At 39.1% G+C, this 24,319-nt stretch overlaps 1 long non-coding RNA gene across 1 annotated transcript in view; it reads left to right on the top strand.

Annotated features, from left to right (window-relative positions):
* The window catches only part of LOC140500861 (uncharacterized), a 45,985-nt gene that overhangs the window by 7,286 nt on the left and 14,380 nt on the right, over nt 1-24,319 (top strand). The window contains exon 1 of the long non-coding RNA XR_011965916.1: nt 1-24,319. This exon is cut by the window's left edge and continues 7,286 nt beyond it. This is a non-coding gene — a long non-coding RNA (uncharacterized lncRNA).

Genomic DNA, 24,319 nt, shown 5'->3' with positions numbered 1-24,319 from the left:
TTGGAATCCAGTTCTAGGATTTAAATGGGCTTTGCACAATGTTCTCACCCTTCCGCCATCACTGAAGAAACCCTATTCCTTGGAGGTTTATACTATTCCTATGTAGCACCCAATCAAAATCCTGGTTGCTGTTGCCTAGAGACCCCAAAGTCACTCCTCTCCCCTCCTCAATGAGTTTGGTACATGCTTCATAATTTTTCTCTTCTCCTCAACTCCTAATATATATTCGCTCTCCTTCAAATACTTTAATTACTCAATTTTTCAACCTACTCCCTTCCCATGAGCTACTCCTCCACCCAACCTTAGCCACATATAATGTTCTTACCCTTCACCTTGCTGTCATCCACAAATGTATCACCTCTGTCTTCAAGAATTCTGAAGTCTCTGACCATCATCTTTGGCTTTTCAACTCTCCCTGCCTTTACATAATTCTACCATTTATCTCCACACATCCCTCCAATCCCTTGACCGCTCAATTATCTCCCAGGCCACCTCTCCTGCCCTACCCACTTTCTCCTCTTCACCCCTTGGTAAACCAATTCAAGACTACACTGTCTTCTTCTTTTGAATCTCTTTCCCTCTTACCATATCATTGATTATGCCTAGTCAAATCACTCCTACATACATGCTGCTAAACAAAAACAAACAAAAAGAAACTAGCAAACATTCTGACTGGATCCACTACAAATTTATGTGACACAACCTCAACTGGATCCTCGTTGTTGCTAGGCAATCCTACTATACCTCTCTTATCAACTCACTATTCCACTCTTCAAAGTAGTTCTTCCAAATCTTTTAATTCCATCTTCAAATCTCCCATGGTTCCCTTTCACCCATTCTCTCAGCTGAGAACCTTCCCTCATATTTTACAGAAAAAACTAAGACCATCTTACTCCTGATCAAAGCTAACCTCTCTACTTGTTCAAGTGATCCTGTTCTATCTCATCTCCTCCAAAAGATAGCCCCCTGTTACCCCACTTTTTCAATTATTTTCAATCTTTTCCTGTCTATTGGCTTATTCCCTATTACCTACAAACACTCCCATGTCTCCCTTATCCTGAAAAAAACCATAATTTGATCCTTTCATTCCTGCTATCACCCTATACCTCTTCTGCCCTTTATAGTCAAAAAGACTATCTACAGTAGGTGTCTCTACTTTCTCTCTTTCTCACTCTCTTCTTAACCCCTGACAATCTGGCTTCCAACCTTATCATTCCACCAAAACTGCTCTCTCCAAAGTTACTAATGATCTCTTAGTTGCTACATCCAATGGTCTTTTCTCAATCCTCATTTTCCTTGACCTCTCTGCAACCTTTGCCACTGTTGATCACTTTCCGCCTTGATACTCTCTAGGTTTTTGGGACACCACTGTCTCCTGATTCTCCTCTTACCTAGCTGACCACTCCTTCTCTTTCTTCTTTGCAGGATCTTGCCCTCCAACAATAGGTGTCCCTCAGGGTTCTCTTCATGACCATCTTTGCTTCTCCCTCTATATGCCCTCACTTGGTGATCTTATCAGGTCCCATGGCTTTAATTAACATCCCCATGCTAACAACTCTTAAATCCACCTGTCCTGTCCCAAACTCTACTGAATTCCAGTTTCATGTTTCCAACTTTCAGATATCTTGAACTGGATTTCCATTAGACATGGACTATAGACATCTTTGGACTATGTCCAAAATGAAGTCATCGTCTTTCCCCCAAATTCTCCTCCCTCCTATCTTCCGTATTACTCTAGAGGGCAACAAGTTTACAGGCAATGTGGCTAGATTTCTTTCTCAAAAACCCAACCTCAAACCCATCTCGCTCTGGAGCTCATAGATTGGACAACAACAGGTCTCTGCCCAAGCACCACTTCATGGCTATTTTGGGGGCCCTCCTAGCTCAGAGTAAATGTAAATACTAACAGCTTCTCTTTTGATCAGCAACCCTGATGGGCTTCCCCTCCCAGTTTGATTTATTTTTTAAATAAATTAAAGAGGCCATCCCTTGATTCACTTCTTAAAGAGGCCTATTCACTGAATGGGCATTACCTCCCTCAAAGTGAGAACCTGAAAAGGCCTTAGCCTAAAATGGCCAGGGTCTCCCACTGCATCCTGGGCCATCTCCAGTCATCCTAATGAATATTTCGTCACTTGACCCACATGGCTCTGGAGGAGAAAGTGAGGCATGTGACTTTGCAAAGCCCTCCCTCACTCAAACCAAAGTCAACTGCAAGTCATGCTATCATCTCCCTGATGTCATGATCTTCTTCAAGAATGGACAAACACAACAACAAGAGGGCAATACCATCCTCCCAGTCCCTCAGGCTTACAACCTAGGAGTTATCCTGGATTCCTCACTATCTCTCTTCCTTTGTATCTAAGCTGTTACCAAGACCTGTTGATTTCACCTGCACAGTGTGCCCCCTTCCCTCCTCTGACCTCACCACCATAGTGCAGGCCCTCATCACATCACACCTGGATCATTGGAATAGCCTGCGGGTTCTGTCTGCCTCAAATCTCTCTCCATTCCAATCCATCAATCACTAAAGTAATTTTCCTAAAGTGCAAGAACTATCATATCAATTCCTCCTTATAAACTACCTCCTCCTGCCTTGATCCCTCCCTCCTCCACTCAGTAAACTCCAGTGATTCCCTATTGCATCCAGGATCAACTACAAAATGCTCTATTTGGCATTCCTCTTCATAACCCAGCTCCCTCCTGCCTTTCAAGCCTTCTTACACCTTATTCCCCAACACTGACTCCAGTTCAGTGACTGGCCTTCTGGCTGCCCCACAAACAAGACTCTCCACCTCTTGGCTCTGGTCATTCTCTCTGACTTGCCCTTCATACCTGGAAGTCCCAACTGAAACCCCACCTTCTGCAGGAAGCCTTCCCCTCCCCCTCTTTATACTAGCATCTTCCCTCTGTTGATTGTTTCCTATTTAACCTGTATAAAGTTTACTTTGTATGTATTTGTTTACACATTGTCTCCCCTTTAGATTGTTGTCTCTTTGAGGGCAAGGATTGTCTTTTACCTCTTTTTGTATCCCCAGTGTTTAGCACAGTGCCTGGCACATAGTGGGCTAAGTGTTAAAAAGCAATAGACCCTTTTATTTGGTGTGTTTATAGAGAAGTTATGTTGTTTAATCAGAGACATTCAAGGACAGGTGGGGGCAACAAGGGATAAGTACTAGGACAGATGTACCCCCTCAACACCGGGCAGCAACTGATACCTACAAACTAGGGCAATTTGCTAACCATTCCCTCCCCTGACCTTCTACATGCGCACAAATATGCACACAGGATTCATACTTCTAAAGCAACACTGAGCAGGAGGGAATGCGACCTGGGAGCCTCAGGATCATTTGATGGTCTTCAGATCACAGCAGGAAGAGGTAGTTTACAATGATCTTGTGAAAGGCTGCTCTGAGACTTGGCATATAGTTTGCCAAGCTCTCCCAGGGACTCCTGGGTTTATGTTCTCTGCATGTGTCAGGACAACTCCAAGTTTTATAGGGAGGAGTGGATTCCCATTCAGGTGCATCTGCTTAGTTTTCTATGCCAAGGTCGTAATCAAGGAGATGCCAACTGGCATTTTTTTAGCCTGGAGGCTTCTAGGTCAAGAATATTCTGATATGAAAAGTTCCAGAGAAGGAGAAAGAAGGGGGCATAGGAGGGGAGAGGTTGTTCTGGCTAATCAAGGTGATATGGTTAGGGGTCCATAGGATCATAGACACAGAGACTGAAACAGTCTAGTTCTAGAGGAACATTCCAGAAATAGGTCATCTAATCCAACCCCCTTTCTCTACAGATGAGGAAACTGAAACCCAGAGAAGCTATTACTTGCTCAAGGTCAACCAAGTAATAAATGACAAAGCCAGAATTTGAACCCATTTCCTCCTCCAACAAATCCAGGACTCCTTCCACTGCACCACATTCCATAAACAGCTTGTTACAATGAGCAGGCATCCCCTTCTCCTTCCCAAATAACCATAGAGAAACTTTTCTGATCCATAGCAGTCAGCAAAGGTAGGATTTGACCTCAATTCCTCTCATTCCAAGTCCAACACAATTAAACTTAAATAGCAGTATTCCTAGCTTTACTCCCATGTAGTCATTTCCAGGAGCAACAAACAATTCATCCTACCCTCCTCCTTCCTGAGTCCCATAACGGCAGTACTGAACATTCCATCCAAGTTTCTTCTTTAGACTGCACCCTAAGGTCCCTAAATGCCTTAAAAGCTGATTAATAATTGCCCAAAACAATGGTTACCTACATAGTGTTAAAGAATCGCTTTTAAGCCCCGGGGCCAAAGCTGGTATTTCCTCATCCTACAGATACCCTCCTCACTATCAGGACCAGCCTCTCTTCAACTGAAGCAATGGGTCAATAAACATTCATTTCAGAAAAACTCTGCCCCTTCCCCTTTGTTAAGTGCTACTAAATCTCTGACAAACAATGATGCACCCTTTCCCTTTAGTGTGCCTAGAAATTGTCAGACTTCATACAGTATGGATACCTATTATGAGAACGTTTAGCCAAACTAATAGTCCCCTCCCACCAAAATCACCTAGTATCTATTTTTATGTATTTTATAAATCTGTCTCTCTCCATATGTGTATATATATATATATATATATACACATATATACGTATATGTGTGTGTGTGTATATATATATGTATATATATACATATATATAGTCTTATCTATACCGCGAGCTTCTAAAAGTCATTGGCTATCTTTTTTTTTGTCTTTGCAGCCCGAGTACTTAGCACAATGCCTGTAATAATTAATAATTATTGAAGCAGCAAGATGTCTCTGGACTTAGAGTAAGGAACACATGAGTTAAGATTCTGCCTCAGATGCACTTTATGTCCTGGATAAATCATATAACCTTTTCCAGCTCCATTTTCTCCATCTATATGTTATCTCTATAACAAAGAGATGATAATATCACTTATCTCATAGAGTTGTATTGAAGATCAAATGAGATAATATATGTAAAGTGCTTGGTAAATCTTCAACCTCTATATTCATGTTAGTTGTTACTGACTGGCTAGAGACTGGGAGAGACTGCAATGAAAATTTACTCCTCTGCTTTGCAGAGGTTACCCATATAGTTTAAAAACAGGAAATGGAAACTGGGCAAAGGACAGACAGACTCTTGAAAAACTCAGCTACAGAGAGACACAGATGACTTTGGAGGAAATGTAAGCAGGGGAAGCTTTAGAATAGATAAGCTATTCCACTAGCTTCTCTCCATTCCTCTGAAACAAAGAAAGAGAGTGACTGCGAAGGAGAGAGAGAGCCTTCTGGGAATCTTCTGTGGTCCCTGTTACTGGGACAACCACATAGTGAGTGGCTGTTTATATCTGAATCTTGCCTAGTCTATCTTTCAGGAATTGGTGAATGGTTATTCTTTAACATCTTTCCATGTTCACATTTTCAAATATTTAGGAATGGGGAAAAATAAGCTTTGAAATTATAAAAGAAAAAAATAACAATAAAAATAAATTGCCAGAAATGTTTCTAAAACAAATAGTAAGAGACAAAGGAAAAAAGAGACAAGGTGATACGGTGAATAGTGCTGGACCTGGAGTCAGGAAGACCCAAATGCAAATCCAGCTTCAGGCAACTTACTAGCTACGTGACCCTGGGCAAGTCACTTAACATCTATCTGCCTTGGTTTCCTTATCTATAAAATGGGGATAATGATAGCACCTACCTCCCAGGGTTTTTGTGAAGACAAAAATGAGAGAACATTTGTAAAGTACCTTAAAGCACTACGTAAATTCTAGTTTATTATTATCATTTTAAAAGTAGAGTTTTTGGTGAGAGTAATTCAAACACATCCCACTAACTTCCATAAAGCACATCAAAAAATTGAGGCCATACCTCCTGCCCAGCTGAACTTTCTGGGATCAAATCACAGAAAAATAGGATTGAGAATGCTGGATAGATGCTGGCAAAATATCTAATAGGTTTTGGAATCTAGATCATGTCTGCTTACTTCTCCCCCGCAAAATAAAAAGAGAGAGAGAGAACATTGCTTGCAAGGAGATGGAATTTCCCTCTTTTTCTTGAAGCAATGAAGCAGAGAAATAAATTATCTGAGAGAAAGCCAAGGCCTGTTTCCCAGTGCCAGATTCCCAAAAGGATACCAACCTAAAGAAAAAGTAAATTCTTACTCATGCTTTCGAATGAAAAGGATCAGAACTGGGTATTTCCTCTCATTAGATGGGTCTTTGTATGGTACAGAACTTTTTCAGTGAATGGAAGAATTTCTATATCTCTCAAACTTATGTATGTACATATGTGTATATGTGTGAATGTATATACCTTAGTACTTTCCTTGGGCAGAAGATAGACTTGCTAACTTGTAATCCATCTTTGACTGGGATCCTAAGATTCTTAGACTTCGAGATTCCACATTTCTAAATAATGGCCTTGTTATACAACTTAACTGCCTCAAAAAATAGTATGCTACTATGGAAAGAGTACTGCCTCAGGAGTCTGAGGACTCCAGTTCAAATGCTGCCAGTAAAGGTCACTATCATATGACCTTGGGTAATTATCTATCTTCTCCCAGGCATGCTTCCCTAAATACAAAATAAGAAGATTGAACTATATGGTCACGGAGGTCCATTCCAGCCAGGAGTATGATGGTTTAGCAACCAGCCTTCCAGAAATTTTTTAAAAATGTATATACAGCCCATTTTAAAGTTTAACTCACATCATTAACATTTATGCCATCATTTCCTGGAGTTGATACAATCACTAAAACAATAAAAGAATCCTTGATTTGTAGAGTTTGGTGATTTCTGAGGGGTGAACACTCACACTGAACATTTAACAAACCGAAAAGTTAACAATCAGCTCTCCAGCCCACCCCTGCTTCTAGCCTTATTTATATGGTCCTATAAGGAAGAAAACTTACAGAATTAATGGGGAAGAGAATACGGTATGTAATGGAAAGAATGCTGTACCATATATAATGGAAAGAATGCTGGATTCAGAGTAGGAAGTCCTAAGCTTATTTTACTAGCATGTAATTTCAAGGAAATTGTTTGAGTTCTTTGAACCTCAGTTTTCTCATCTATAAGGTAGGGATCTACGTACCTGTAGTGCCTTAGAGCTGGCAGGAGAATCCAGTGAGATAACGGATACAAAATGCTCTGGAATCCTGAAAGCGCTATGTAAATAAAAGTTCTTATAGACCGATCAGTCCCAAAGCATTTAATCAACAAATACATATCAAGAACGATTCTAGAAGCTGCAGGAGATGCAAGACTAATATGGGAAGTTTTTCTCCCTTCAAGGAGAAGTTTACAGTCTAGTTTGAGAGACAACATAACAGTGATTATGCAAGGACAGCTCTATATCTATCTATATGTCTATTATTCTATCTCTGTATGTCTCTATATCTATATCTTTCTATTTATATATACATCTATCTATCTCTATATCTATATGTCTATCTTTCTATATCTATGTCTCTTTATATATGTCTATATGTCTGTATCTATATCCTTATCTCTAGATATCTAGATTTAAATATCTAGTTCTATAGATCTATCTATAGATCTGTGTATACATACACATACATATACACACATATGTATGTGTGTATATGTGTGTGTATAAATGACTCTGGGGCAGGAGTTAGGCAATATAAGCAGAAGACAAGGCCAAGGAAGGGGGAGAACAATGAGGAACTGAATAGTCAGGGTAAGCTTCATGGAAAGGGTGGGACCAGATCTGAGCCTTGAAGGACATCACTACTATATGCATCTCCTACTGTCCTAGAATTTAAGGAGGTTGTACTAGTTGACAAATTGCCCACCTGATGACAAAGAATGGCAATCGAACCATCCCATGCACCGCACCCACTGGTCAAGAACACGGACCATTGTTCCTATGAGCCTGTGCAAAGCAGGTTGATTAAATATGTATGCTCACTGAACACTGAATCAATAAATAAGTGATTATTGCTTGTCCATATGAGACCAAAGCTTCTAGCTTGGGCTAAACACAGAGAAGCTTCTTATGCCAAACTTTGTACCAATGATGCAGTTGCCCGTGTACCAATGGGTTTTCATCCTAGAAAATCACATTGTAACTACGAATGTCCTTTGAGCCTAGAAGAAAATGGGCTGAGTTTAGTGGGTTCTATTTTCTAACTATTACTATTTAACTGTGTGACTTTGGAAAAGTTATTTGGTCTTTCTGGCCCTCACTTTTCTCATCTGTGAAATATAAATTTATGGATGGTCTGAAAATTGTTTAGTTCCTAGAACTCACTGTCCCCTTTTCAACCAGTCAGCCAACATCACTACAGAAACAGAAGGGAGGGCCTTGAAAGTACAAAGAACTATTTGGAGTTTTTATTTTTCTATGGGTTGCCAAGGCCAAAGAATTCAGCACCATATGGCCAGCCTACTGGTGACAAGTCTCTCTCTGCTTAGCTAGGCTAGTCCTTGGAATGCAGGCATGGTCTGGTGCTGGAACTATATTTAAAGTCTTTTCATGATAACAGTACCTGCTCAAGTTTGTATTCTGCTGGTCTAGTCCTTGACAACCAAGGCTCACCTCTGAGTGAGGCGCCAAAGTCTTTTAGTCACAATTTATGTCTGCAAGTCATGGAATGGTATAGTCTCTGAAGAATTAAATTTGAAGATCACCCAAAGGGCAATAAAGAAGGGCGTGATGGACAGGAGCAGGCTACAAATACATTAAATCAGTGAAATGCATGACCAGAAAAAAAAAAAACAGGCCTGCCACATAGCAAGAGTGAAGACAAGGAGTGGCAAGTCTATGTGCTATAATGACTTCCCCACGATGCAAACAAAATATTAGGAAGGCCCTGAGCATTCTGGGACCGTCACCACCATCATGGGAGGACATGGATAATCATTGCCTAGGATAAACAGGTGTAAGTGCCTTGTGATGTGCGTTGGGAAAGAATCCCCCCAGAGAGATGACATCTCTTAGACTTAGATGGGAGAGTTGGATTCAGTTTCCAAGGAACCTTCTTGGCATAATATTGGCCATAGAAGAGACAAAGGAAAATAAACGAAAATGTTGGCTTCTGGTTTTTCCCCATAATAGTCCTGAAAAGTGATGTCAGATATTGGCGATGCCATGGAACAAAGGGTAAAAAGAAGCAGCCCTGGACCTGAAGCTGTGAGGGCAGCTGCTTGCTGCAAATTCCCTGACACTATTGAAGGACAATAGGAAATAGCCTGGAGACTAGAGCAAGTCATTTGGACTGGTGGAGAAGCAGGGTAGATATGGTGAAGGGAGAAGTTTGAATGGAGGATTAGCATTTGCATAAGTGCTTAGAAGTGTAGGAATTCAATTTAAAAAAGCATTTATTAAGTACCTACTATGTGGATCGGTTCATACAAGTATTTCCAGGTTTTTCTGCTTGTCATTTCTTATAGCACAATAATATTCCATTATAGTCATATACAACAGCCTTTTCTGTTCCATTAACCAATCTAATACATAACAAAGCAGTACCTCAGAATTGTTTTAATTTGCATTTTTCCAATCAATAGTATTTAGAGCATTTTTATATGGTTATATAGCTTTGATTACTTAATCTGAAAACCATTCATATGTTTGGATCATTTAACAATTGAGCAATGGTAATTTTTATGAATTTGACTCAGTTCTCTATTTTTGAGAAATAAGACCTTTATCAGGGAAACTGGCTTCAATTTTTTTTCACAGTTACAATTGCTAACTACATTTCCCTCCATCCTATTTCCCCATTTATTCTGTTCTCTCACTCTCCTTTTACATTGTCCCTTCCCAAAGTGTTTTGTTTCTGACTACTTCCTCCCCCAATCTGCCCTTCCTTCTATCACACCCCTCCTCCTTCTCTTATTCCTTTCCTCTTCTATTTCCTGTCAGGTAAGATAGATTTCTATACCCAGTTGAATTTGTAAATTATTCCTTCTTTGAGTCAGTTCCAATGAGAGAAAAATTCAGTCATTTCCTTTCACCTCTCCCTTCTTCTTGTCCACTATAAAAGCTTTATCTTGCCTCTTTTATGTAAGATAACTTGCCCCATTCTACCTTTCCCTTTCCTTTTCTCCCAATGCATTCCTCTCTCACTCCTTAATTTTGCTTTTTTAGATATCATCCCTTCATATTCCACTCACACCTCTATCTTCTGTATATACTCCTTCTAACTGTCCTAACAATGAGAAAATTCTTGTGAGTTACAATATCATCTTCCCATGTAGGAATGTAGACAGTTTAATCTTATTAAGTCCCTTGTAATTTCACTTTCCTGTTTACCTTTTTATGCTTCTCTTGAGTCTGTATTTGAAAGTCAAATTTCCTATTCAGCTCTGATCTCTTCACCAGGAATGTTTCAAAGTCCTCTGTTTCATTGAATGTCCATTTTTTCTCCTGAAGATTATACCCAGTTTTGATGGGTAGGTGATTCTTGGTTGTAATCCTAGTTCCTTTGTCTTCCAGAATATCATATTACAAGTCCTCTGATCTTTTAATGTAGAAGCTGATACTTATGTTATCCTGACTGGGACTCTATGATGCTTGACTTGTTTCTTTCTGGCTACTTGAAATATTTTCTCCTTTACCTAGGAGCTTTGAAATTTGGCTGTAATATTCTTAAGAGTTTTCATCTTGTGATCTCTTTCAGGAGTTAATCAGTGAATTCTTTCACTTTCTATTTTGCCCTCTCCTTCTAGAATGTCAGTTCAGTTTTCCTTGATAACTTCTTGAAAGATGATGTCTGGGCTCCTTTTTTGATCATGACTCTCAGGTAGTCCAATAATTTTTAAACTATCTCTCCTGGATCTATTTTCCAGGTCAGTTATTTTTCCAATAAGATATTTTACATTGTCTTCTATTTTTTCTTATCTTTTGGTTTTGTTTTATTGTTTCTTGATTTCTCATAAAGTCATTAGCTTCCATTTGCTCTGTTCTAATTTTCTTCAGTGAGCTTTTGTACCTCCTTTTCATTTGGTCAATTCTACTTTTTATGGAACTATTTTCTTCAGTGAATTTTTCTGCCTCTTTTTCCATTTGGCCAATTTTGCTTTTCAATACATTCTCATTTTCACTGGTTTTTTGAACCTCTTTTACCATTTTCCCTAGTCTGTTTTTTAAGGTGTTATTTTCTTCAGTATTTTTTGTGCCTCTTTTACCAAACTGTTAACTCTTTTTGCATGATTTTCTTGCATCACTCTCATTTCTCTTCCCAATTTTTCCTCTTGATTTTCAAAATCCTTTTTGAATCCTTCCATGGCCTGAGATCAATTCATATTTTTCTTGGAGGCTTTGAATGTAGGAGCTTTGACTTTATTATCTTCTTTTGTGTGTGTGTTTTGATCTTCTTGTCAGATAACTTTCTATAGTCAGAGTTTTTGCTGTTGCTTGTTCATTTTTCCACTCTATTTCTTGACTTTTCATTCTTTATTAAAGTAGGGCTCTGCTTCAAGGGTCAAGGATGCACTGTCCTAAGCTTCTAGGGACCTGTAAGTTTTCAGTTCTTCCAAGGTGGCATGATCTAAAGAGAGGTATTTACTACTCTCCTGGCCTGTACTCTGATCTGTGAATGACCACAAGCACTCTTTTCTGCCATGGAACTGTGAGGAGGGTCTGTTCTCCACACTGGCTGCAACCTCGGGTGTGCTTAGGCTCCTCCTTGCCCTGCGACTGCCACCTAGGACTATGACCTGGATCTGAGTATGGGCAAAGTCACAGAGTCCTGCTTTAGTGCTAGCAAAGAGACTCCAGTAATCTCCTTAAGATGAGTTGTTTGATCCCTTGTCATCTGTGGGTTGAGAGCTGTTACTGCAGCTAATTCAGTGTCTCCCAAGGTCTGCTCCTGGTTTGCTGGGGCCTGATCTGTGCTTACCTGTGCTAGACTATGCAGCCCTCTGACACTAGTGAGATAGACCTTTTGTGCTGCCTTTCTAAGTTGTCTTTGCCTGGAAAATTATTTCACCTTGTCCTTTTGTAGGTTCTGCTGCTCCAGAAATTGTTTTATGGCATTATTTAAAGATGTTCAGAGGGCTTTTGGAGAGAGCTCAGGCTAGTTGCTGCCTTTTCTCTGCAACCTTGACTCTACCTCCTAAAACTTTCTCTGGCAGAACCAATATCTGATCTGCATTTATAAAGGAAATTTTTTATCAAGAGTTCTCTACTCTCATGAAATGATCATTTCATTTTAGGTCCCAATAAAATCAAACACCCCCAAAATTAATTTTTTTTAGTAGGTACAGAGAAGGGAACTCTTTCCAGACATGAGGAAGGAAGGGATATAGGAGATACACGAAAAAAGTTATTAGCTTTCCTATTAAATCATTAAAGTTTAATACCACACTGAGACTTTTGGAACTCCTTGTATTTTAACCCTCAAAGTCCTTCTGAGAGAGAAGCCTTTCTTGGAATTTTATGGTACAAAGACATCAGTGGACTGTGTCTTTGTCAAAGAAAGATGTGTCCAGACCCATAGTGATGTCAATACAAAGGAGTGAGGGGAAGAGGTAGTTGACACCCTGGTGCCATAAAACAACTCCAGTGGCAATCTCTCATGAGACAAATCATCATCTCATCAATTTCTAGTGTTCTGTTCTTTTTCCTTGCCTTTTCCTTGACTGATTTGACCACTACTCTCCCCCCTACCACCATTGCTTCTATGATTCCGAACTAACCCTTTGGATTGAGTGATGCCAATTGCTCTGGCTTGATCTGACATGGCATTCTCTTTACCTTCATGAATCATGACTTAGACCACATGCCTTCTCCCTCAGTAGGACTCTTTCCATTCAACCACTGTTAATTGTCCCTAATCATTTCAAGTGGGCTCCCTTCCTATAGTGTTAGTCATTTAATTTTTCATGTTTCTCCTGAGTGATTATAAGCTCTGTCCTGAATTATATCACCTTGTGATTTCATACATCAATGCAGGAAAAAACAAGTTGTTTCATGCTGTTTACTATTAGACTCTGAGCACTGAATATACATAAATTTAATATAATAGCTGCATAGTATATAACATTCAGTTGAATAGTGGATAATCTCATAAAATCAGTTGGACAAAGGGTCATCTTAATATTTTCCTGAATAACATTTGGTTTATGCCTCTACTGCACCAAATGAATGGGCGGCAAGGTGAGCAGTGGGTATAGTGCCAGGCTTAGAGTCAGGAAAATTCATCTTTCTGAGTTCAAATCTGGCATCAGACACTTATTAGCAATGTGACCCTGGTTAAGTCACTTAACCCTGTTTACCTCAGTTTCCTCATCTAGAAAATGAGATGGAAAAGGAAATGGCAAACCACTTCAGTAACTTTTTGCCAAGAAAACCCTCAAAGGGATCATGACAAGTCAGATGCAACTGAAAAAGGATTGAACAACAAGCAGTGATGAACGTAGTCAACTTTTCATTCAAGTTCAGTTACTTTAGGGATAATCAAGGTATTTACAGCGAAATCACTTCAGACTTAAATTATACAAATTTGTCATCCAAGGCACTTTGCTATTTCTCACAAACTGCCCCTACTATTCAGCAACATTGTTAAGTATGGGCAAGTAATCAATAAACGTTTATTAAGAGCCTACTATGTGCCGGGAACTATGCTAAGCACTGGAGATATCAAAAAAAAAAAAAAAAAAGACAAGTCCCTGCCTTCAAAGAGCTTATAATTTAATGACAATATTCTATAGTCATTGAAGCCATCTTATAATGGGTTAGTTTTTCCCCAGATTCACATGAGTCCTCTCTACTCAAGTACACAGATTTTAACAGTTAATTGCCATATACTTTACATAAAAATTAGATCACATTACTAAGGTAAAATCAAGATAGATAACTGCTATTAGAACAAACTTTTAACACTAGCTAGCTAATTCTAACACACACCAGGTATCTTCCTTTGCTATTGCTTGATTTATGTATCAGCTTTGACTTTTTAAAATTCCCTTACTTGGCTTCAAAGAAAGAAAATGGGATCCTTTCATTCATCTACTTAACTTTGTCTCATCAGCCCCTTCAGCTACTTTTTTTCAACTCTTCTGGCTTCACATTTGTTCATCATTAAAGCTCCTCTAACTTTTCTCCTAGACAAAAGCCCTTTTCCCCAGTCCTTTTTTCTCTCAATTATCAGAAGAATCAGCTACCAGAGGGGAAAAAAGGATATACTCTCTCAGGGCCTGTTTGTACAGTTCCCTGTTCTGAAATGTCTTCTATTCTTTCCCTGTAAGGAAAGATGAAAAACATCCCTCCATTTGGGAAGTGTAAAACCCCCTGTGCAACCTTTGCCATCAACTAACAGGAACACACACTCCCCTGAGGCTAGTTAGCTCCCCTTCTGTCATTCTGAGGAGTTTAGTCCTCTGCTACCAGGTATATGAATAGTGGTGCCTCTTAGGGCAACATGGTGAGGTGACTAAGAGATGTAAAAGATTCAAGCACAAGATCTAGTTCTTTTGCTTTTTCACAAAAATATAACCTTTTACTGAAGTAGCACCGTAATTATTTCACTACTCTGTAAAAACTGAAAAAACACATAGATATGAGCTGTAACAAGAGAGTTGAGCTCAATAACGTAAGGTCTTTTCCAACTCTGGCATAATATTATTTTGAGGAAATATAGCATCTTATTACAAAGTCGTACCTCACCACATTAAACTTTGTTGCTTATCGCTACCTTAACTTAATTTGAGTTATTAGTGTACTCTGAATTTTTTATTATTGTCAAAATCCTCTAGGGATATCTAACTCAATTTGATTCAACAAACATTTATTGATAAATGAATGATAAAACATTTATTAAATACCTATTTTATGTCAGGCATTGGAGCAAGCCTGGAGGTACAAAGACAAAAATTAACAACATGTAAATTTACAGCATGTTAATAAATAAGTAGAAGTTTATTCAAAAGTCTACAAAGGAATTTGAGGAGGGAGAGAGGGCTGACAATCTTAAGAACTTTATAGAAGGTAGTCTTTCAGTTGTGCTTTGAAGGAAGCTAGAGATCCTTCAAGGTAGAGATGACAAGTACATTCCTGGTATAGGGAGAAAACTGTGCAAAGATATAGAGATAGGAGATGGAACCGAGAATACCTAATAGTTTGACTGGAACAGAAAATGATTGAAAAGGAGCAATATAAAATCTAACTGGAAAGGTAGATGGAAGTCAGATTACAGATCAATTGTGGGTCAAGTTAGATGGAAGCCAAATTGTAGATCAATTTTAGGTCAATTTAGCACCTTTAGAAGATAGATTAGAGGTAAATGGCAGGAAACAAAATTCCGAGACTATTGTGAAAAAAAACAAATGAATAATGATGGACTGAATTGGGGTGCAGGAGTTCTTAACCTGGGGTCCATGTCCTTGTTTTGATAACTACAGTTATCGCTTTCACATCGAAGAGGTTTAGAGCACAGTGCCCCCACAATCTGGAAAATCCATGTAAAATTTTCTGGCCCTCTCTTCATACCAGAGAAGTCTGAATTTTTTTCTTTTTCTTTTGTGGGGTGTTTACAATGCCTTATTATAAAATCTAGGTTGATATTATATAATACTATACATATATTTTATGCATTTCTAAGTTTCTAAACTTTTTCTGTCTTACCTGTTGACCTTTGCATGTCATCTGTGGCTTTCACAAGACTCCAAAAAAATTCCCATTTAATTTCTTATGCTGACCCACGCAATGTGGAAAACCTTTGGTGGGGAAAGTCATGATGTAGAATGGATAACTGTATTTCAACAAAATTGGTTTCTTTTGTAGTCCTATGTATTTTATTTTATGCATTTAAAAAAATGATTCTGAGAAAAGCTCCATAGACTTCCTGAGAGAGAGAGAGAGAGAGAGAGAGAGAGAGAGGAGAGAGAGAGAGAGAGAGAGAGAGAGAGAGAGAGAGAGAGAGAGAGAGAGAGAGAGAGAGAGAGAGAGAGAGTTAAGAATCACAGGTAGAGGCTATGTGAATAAAGAGCCTGGGATGGATATGTCATAGAAGTAAAATACAGAAGAGTATGGTTAACAGACCTGGATGACTAGAAGCATTGCAGAGCCCTCAGTCATTCAATCAATAAACATCTATTAAGCACCTACAATGTGCCAGACACTGTGCTGAGCACTGGAGACACAAATACAAAATGAAAACAAAGATAGTTCCTGCCCTCAAAGAGCTTCCCAGCTAAAGAGTGAAGACAAGGGGAAGTGAGGAGGAGGGGTGAATACCAGAGAAATCCAAAAAAGTCCAAGAGCACTACAGTTTGGAAGTAAAAGAGGAGAAGTCTGTGCTGAGCCCCCTCCAACAGAGACCCAGAATCATGACCCTGACCTCCAGCCAAAGAATCTAGTCAGAGAAACAGATGATATTGAGAAGATGTGCATACCAGCCAGATTCAATCTTGCAGAATAATGAGATTTCCCTATTATGAGTTACTGAGAAAAGAAAGCATGATAGAGTCAAAGAAGTCCAAAATCAGTGTAGCTGATGGGAGTTGGGAAGAAACACAACAGAAGTAGGGACATCTGAAGGAGGAATAGGTTTAGGGATAAATATAATGAGTTCCATTTTAGACATGTTTACTTTGAGATGCTAATGCAACCTCCAGGTAATATAATTCACAACAGGCAGTTGATAATCCAGAAATGAGGGTTCAAGAAACAGATCAAGACTGGGCATATAGATTCTGAGTGATTTGTACAGATATGCTCATTGAACCTATGGAAATTAATGTGATCACCAAGAAAGAGAAGATAGTGAGAAAAAAATAAAGGACCCTGGACAGAACCCTGACTATACCTTGTCAGAAGAACTTAGGTCCCACAATCATAACCTCTCTTCAGCAAACTTACTCAGTTTTTGCTTTTACCCTTTTTTTCTAATCACTTACATTTTACTCAGAACTCTGGACAATCTGCTTTTACAGGGAACAGCACTTGTTCCTTTTATTTGTTTTAGAAGAAGCCAGTTTGAATACAGTCACTCAATGGTTTCTTGACTGTAATAGCTCATATCTATATGATGTCATAAAATGAAATCATACTCACATGATCTCATCTGGCCTTCATGTCTTTGTGAGGTGTGTGTTATTATCCACATTTTGAAGAGGAGCAAACTGAGGCTTAGAGCTGTTAAAAAAAAAAAAGACAATCTAGATTACTCACCTCATGAGTATCTGAGCTAAGATTTAAATCTGCCTCTTCTTGATTCCCAGTTCTTGACACTATATGGTTGGGTTCTCAGTGTTCTAAGATTTGCGTGTCACTTTGTTCTCTAACAGGAAATTGCCTCCTCCCTGATAGGGTTTCTTTAGTTAGAAGCTCAATTCACTAAAGATTGATTCCAATGTATCATTAGGTTATGGAAGTGACCTTAGATTTTGGAAGACTATGTCCCTTGAAAACAAGCTCCATCAAGCTAGAAAGACATTTAGTACAAATACAGCAATGATAGGTAGGTAGATAGGTAGACGGATGGATGGAACATAGATAGATAGACTGATAGATAAATGGATGATAGATAGATAGATAGATAGATAGATAGATAGATAGATAGATAGATAGATAGATGATAGATAGATAGATGATAGATAGATAGATAGATGATAGATAGATAGATAGATAGATAGACAGATAGATAGATAGATAGATAGATACTGACTAAGGGAAAGTTTAATTACTCTAGAAAAGAATAATCTGTGCCTCAGCTCCCTCATGGGTAAAATGGGGATAATCAAAGCACCTGCCTCTCAGAGTTAATGTATTACTTGAGAGAATATACATAAAATGTTTTGCAAACTTTCAAGTACTACACAAATGCCAATTATTGTTCATAATAACTATAATCACTAAGTAGACTTCGTGCTAACACGAGTTATCACCTCATTACACAGTGTTGACATTTTCACCATGTCAACTCTCCAAGTCCATCTACCAAATCACAGCAGGTCTGTATTCTAAATCAGTGGTGGGATTCTCTAATCAAATCCTAACTATTTGGAGTTTGGAAGCATTGTTGAACAAGGCTGGAATATGTTTTAGTTTCATATAGAAACTCTGACTAGGTCAGAGGTTGACCCAACAACAGCTTCAGAGGCTAACTCCTAGAAGCTGTCTCAAAAAGAGATGCCTTAAAATGCCACTCTTTTACATGAACCAAACCATTCTGAATACCACTGAAGTCACTTTGCCCCAGGCATTTGTACACATTGATTTCTTGGTTCTTTTTCATGATGTGGCACTAGAATGTGGACAATTAGGTGAATTGAGCGAAGAACAAACAGGCTATGCCACAGCCAAAGTCTTATTAGATCAAGGGTTTCAAGCCCTTTTTTGGTCCTCACCTCCTTTGGCTTTTCAGTAAACTTTTCCATGCTTTCTATTCAATACAAAAGAAAATAAAATCTAGAGTTTATCATACATATGCACATAAGAAATGAGACCGATTTTTCTTCTTCAATCATATTTTTAAAAAAACTTCATAATCCCATTGGTTGGAAGTCAATCTATAGTTTCTGTAATATTTTAAAAGGGTTATGTAATTCTTTACATAGTACTCCACGTCCCCTTAACAACCTTTTTCTATGCCCATGAAGTATGTGTATCCCAGATTGGGAATTCCTGCCTTAAATGATTCAGGAGTTAAGCAAGGGAAAAACTCAAAACCAGGAAAAGAAGCCAACAGTTCAAGTGGTCAAGGCAAGAAACCAAGTATTCAGTTCCCAGATGGCAAAAATTCCCTGTTAATCTCTGCTTCTTTGAAAGTTTTCTTTGTAACACCTCTAGCCCTAACTCTCACATGTATCTTTTCTATGAAAGACAGTAAGGGCTTTGAGCCAGAGAACATTGATCACCTCTCTAACCTGCAAAAACCTATTCTTTTTCATCCCTGGACTTTATGTCTCTCTCATATTCCTATTTGGTTTTCATATGCAACTGTTTCTTCTGGTTTCTCCTGCACAGAAACTGATGTGATGAAGCTATAGCAGAGAGATACCCCTGCACTGAGAAAGAGAGGCAAAAAAAAATCCTCCCCTCCTAAAGAGAGTAGGCGTTGCCACTGAGGGTATGGCTAATCCTTCAAGCAGCCAGTGGCTACATGTTGTGTAATTCCATCCAGTTTTATTGAATAACTTCTTCACACTTGTAAAGTGGTAACAAAAAATAAATATTTCTTTACACTTCAAGACCTTGACATTTCAATTGTCCCTGTCAATATCCTTCCATTCTGTAATTTCATCAATACCTCATCATCTCTATCACTTATATTTTTTACACGTTAACATTCTTTAGTTTTATCAAGTTGGTTGGGGAAGGAAACAAATTGGTCAAGGATCCCTTGGTGAACTTCCTCCTTGCTAAATAATCTGTTCATCTATTCTTTGGTGAATAAAAAATGCATTTAGTATATAAGCATAATTATTTGGTTCTGTGCAGAATTAATCCCATTATATTTAGCTAGAGTGACTTGCATTCACTGAACTTTAGCAGGGCTTAGGAGGAAAGATTTATCAGTAGTTGGAGGCTCAGAACTCATTTCTAAATGGGTGAATCCATAAATCCACATGCCTCTTGGCAAGTTGGTTGCTGCCCCACCAAAACAAAAAGTACAAGAGAAATGTCAATTAATGCTCAAAAGCACAGAGATCTTAGCTCTTACTCAACTCTATGCACACCCTGGTAGTTTGTTTTTGCCTCAAGAGGAATTCTCTAAGATCCAGATCATCAGTTAAATAGGCTCAGGTAAGTGGCCAACAATACCACCTGGAGGTTAAATCTTACTTCCAAGCTAAGCTGAGGTGCTACCTACTGAATCCCTCTGCTCTTTCCTGCCCTCCAATTTCCATTTGTGTGTATCATGTTGTATCATCCAATAGAATGCAAGCTCCTTGAAATGAGGAAATTATTCTGTTTTTGTCTTCCTATCTCCAGAACTTATACACAATATTTTGAACTTAATAAATACTTATTTAATGAAAGACAGGAAAGGAAACCAGAAACAAAAAATTTATAAACAAAGCTGCAAGTCAGTAGGCAACAGAGATGTCTAAAAAGTTACAAAAAAAGATAGAGAATTGACAGAGAACCATAGTCAGACAAGTCAGGTAGTTGGAATTCAGAGTCACAACGAAAATCTGAAAGTCAGGAAGGAACTGCTCAAGAAACAGACAATGAGTTATGAAACCAAACAATCACTAAAAGCACGTTAAGCAGGAATAACTTGGTCTAGAATAGTCATTCTCAAATTTTATGTCATGGATGCTTTTGGCAGTCTGGTGAAGCCTAGGAACAATTTCTCAGAATCATTTTTTAAAGGGATAAAATCAACTCCGGGTATAGAATGAAGCATTTTTTCCTTAATTTTTCTTTTTGGAACATGGCTAAGGTAAAAATTTGTTTTGCATGACTATACATATTTGTAATATGTTTTGTTTTTCTTGCCTTCTTATTGGGAGGGAGAGGGGGAAGTTGGGATGTGTGTATGTGTGTGTGTGTGTGTGTGTGTGTGTGTGTGTGTGTGTGTATATATATAGATATATAGATAGATATATATATTCTAATTGATAGAGGGCTGGAAGGGACCTGCTCTCTTTGCCAAGCTCTGCCTCTTAGAATGCCTGCTTTCCTTCAAGACTCAGCTCTAGGGCCGTCTTTTTCTGTAGAAGGCCTTTCCTGATGGCATAGCTGCTAACGCCCTCCCTTCTAAGGTTAGCTTGTGTTTACTTTACATGTGTCTTGTATATGCTTATATATCTTGAAGAATGACCTATGTTCTTTCCCATTAAGTGTATTAGGATCTTCCCCGTTAAAATATAAGCTCATTGAGAGCAGACACTATTCTGCCTTCCTATCTCCAGCATTCGGTGTTGTGTCTGGTATATAGAAAGTGCTTAATTAATACTTGTTGAGTGATAAGCCAAACCCCTTATTTTACAAATCATACCCAGTGAGAGCAAGTGACTTGTCCAAAGCCACATAGCTAATAAGTGACAAATGTAGAATTTAAACTCAGGGTCTCTGCTTCCAAGTGCAGGGCCCTTTCCAGTCTCCCACACTGGCTCCCAAGGTTATCATCTCTTCTTTCTTTTCCCTTGGATTCAGTTACTCTTTCAAAGGTAAAAGTCTTCAGATTCAGAGTGATGATTTTAGGTCCTGACCTGATCACTGAGGAGCACTAATTGAAAATCATCTCAACCCAGAACACCTCAACAAGAAGTCATGTCTCCTAGACAATCAATCAATTAATGCACATATATTAAGTCCTTACTATGTGTCGGGTACTGTCATCAGTGCTGGAGATACAAAAAAAGTCCTCCCTGACCATCTAAAGGGGTAGACAATATGCAAACAATATGTATAAAGAAGCTAAATACAAGATAAACTGCATATAATTATCATACACAGTGCATAGAGTGGTAGGTCTAGAGTCAGGAAGACTCATCTTCCTGAGTTCAAATCTGGCCTCAGACACTTCCTAGCTCTGTGACCTGGGGCAAATCACTTAACCATGTTTGCCTCAGTTTCCTTATCTGTAAAATGAGGTGGAGACGGAAATGGCAAACCAGCCCAGCATCTTTGCCAAGAAAACCCCAAATGGGGTCACAAAGAGTAGGACATGACTGAAATGACTGAACTACAATAGAAGGAAGGCAGTAGAACCATAGAGAGAGATAGTGTGATATTGTGTAAAGAGTCCTGGACTTAGAGTCAGAAGATGCGGCTTCTTATTCCAACGCTCATATGTACTGGGTAGATAATCTCTCCCTCTGCCTTGGTTTTCTCATCTGAGAAAAGAGAGTCATGATAATCACACTATCCAGTTGCTGTGAGGGATGCCCTTGGAAAACCACCCAGCTGTCTATAAATGTGAGTTATCTTTCATTATTACCAACTCAAGAAGTTCGAGCAAGAGAAACTTTTTATCTGAAAAAAAAAACAAACCTGTGGGTAGTACTGTCTCTAGAGTATTAGCCCCCAGGCTTTCTGCTGTAGAGAAGAGGAGAAGGAGGCAATTAGAAAGTGATAGCTAAAATATAATTAGTACCAGCCTGCCACCCTCTCCCTCCTCCCCTGTAACTCCTTCACAGTCTTTTTGGGACACCCCCCCTACTATAGACCCTTGTTCCTGGTGCTTGCACTCTAAGCTTAATTATTGATGAAGAACGCCCTTAATGTTCACCTATATGGAAATGTGAAGTGGGTACAGTTAGAACATCTAAGGCTCTCAAACTGATCCCTAGATGACTGAGGTGGAGTCTCAGATCAGTCCCCTTTATAGAATACAGATTCAATCATATCTGAATGCCTTTGTCATCTCAGACTTCTGGTAAATGCACACACACACTCATACATACATACACACTTCGGACAGGCACCAATCCCAACCACAGAGTGGAATGGAAAGGGCAGGTGGGAAGATAGACACCATTGTGTGTCAATCTCCCTGTTACCTTCTCATCAGGTCTGCCACAGAGGGAACTCATAGAAATGTCCCCAGAAGACTCCCTGAGGCTACCCACACAGCTGCAACAGGGCCCTTCCCCCAGTCTCTGATGGCTTTTGCTTAACTATTTCTTTCTCCAGTTGGAAATCCGTTCTACCCAACAACAACAGGATTCCATCCTATCCTGCACCACTGGCCATTAGAATTGTTGCCCCTTTCTCACCAAGTACCCAGGTAAAGTCTGGCCCACTAGCTAGGACAGTACAAGAATTATTAACTATGTAATTTTGCTGCTCCTTGGAACTCCTGGGTTCCTCTAGTTCCACAGCTAGCAGTGAAGAGGGAGGAGCCCTCTGTGGTATGATTTCCTTCCCAGGAGCAAATCCAAGTATAGCTTAGCTTGTGGTACTAGAATGTTCCCAGGATTTCAGGTTGGCTTTGTTTGTTTGTCTGTTTTTTTCGTGGGTCAGGAGTAAGTTTTTCTTTCCTAGTGACAAGAATCTTTCTTGGGAAAGAAGTCAAGGAAGAGGGAAGAAAAACAAAAATTAAAACAAAAACTCCATGCCTCCCTTAGGAGCTATTGCATTTCTGAAAAACTAGCAGTCACTTTTAGGTTTTTATTAAAGACCTAAGAAGATAAGGAGGAATGGGGAATCAGCACTGAACTGAAACAACTTTAGTTAGTAGTCAGTGCTCCAAACCTTACCAGTCCTGAACAGCCAGTCCCACACCATGAACTTTTCTGCAGGTAGATTTTGCTAATTACTGCTAAACAGTAATGACCTACTGGAAAGCCATTAACTATGTGTCTTAGCTGTGAGGATTCACCCACAGAGGCAAGATTAATAATTCCTCTGTGATTTCTCTATGAGTTCAGCAACTACAGGGAAAACCCTATAAACTGTTTATCCTATCAACTTCTAGGATGGGGATGGAAGAAATTTCATGGGAATACATCTCAACTGTCCATCAGGTTAACCAAAAAAACCTTTATTAAATGTCTACTGTTTGCTAGGCATTGCGTTAGGCCTTGGGGACACAAGGACAAAAATGAATGAGCCTCTTACCTGAAGAAGATTACATTCTATCAGGAGAAGCAATTGAGGAAAACACTTTCTTTAGTAGATGGTCATTCATCCATTTGCAGTCATAGAAATGTTGAACATCTCCAAAGGGTATCTCATTGCAGTTTTGGACAGCTCTCCTTGTTAGAAAGCCCTTGCTTGTTTTGAGCTAAAAGTTTTCCCTGTAACTTTCATGCTACTTTTGCCCTTACATAGATGGTCTTCTTTCTTCTCCTGATGAGTCTTTTATTATTTGGAAACAGCTGTCAATAAAGTTCTCTTCCAACTCTAAAATCCTGAGATTGTCTCTTCCAGGCCAAATGCCTTTAATTCCTTCAATTGTTTCTTGCTTTGCAGACTATGTGGACTCTTTGTGCTTGACCTGTGGAAGGGCCTTCCAAGCTTGTGTTGGTCTGATGAGCCACAGTCAGACTCCCTGGACCTTGACCCCAACCTATGACGTCATTTTGGTTTCTCTTTGAGAATGAAAGAAAACAACCAACCAACCAAATTTTTAGACTTCTCACCATCCTGTTCACCCTCTATGAGATACACCCCGGTTTTGATAATGTCCCTTTAAAATGGCACCCCACAATAAGACTGAAAGCAGTATTACAGTAATAATAACCTAACCCCTAAAAGTAGATTTAGTAGCTAGAATTTAAAAAGCACTTAAGTGTCCTTTTTAGGTTGTTTCATTTGATTCTCCCACAAGAACCCTGTGAAGTAAGTGCTATTATTATTCCCATTTTATAGATGAGAAAACTGAAGCTGAGAATGGTTAAGTGACATGCCCAGTGTCACACAGCTAGACTCTGAG

This window comes from Notamacropus eugenii, chromosome 4 (assembly GCF_028372415.1).
Source record: "Notamacropus eugenii isolate mMacEug1 chromosome 4, mMacEug1.pri_v2, whole genome shotgun sequence".
Taxonomy (NCBI): Eukaryota; Metazoa; Chordata; class Mammalia; order Diprotodontia; family Macropodidae; genus Notamacropus; species Notamacropus eugenii.
The sequence above is the reverse complement of the archived record's forward strand: the minus strand, read 5'-3'. Positions and strand labels throughout refer to the sequence as shown.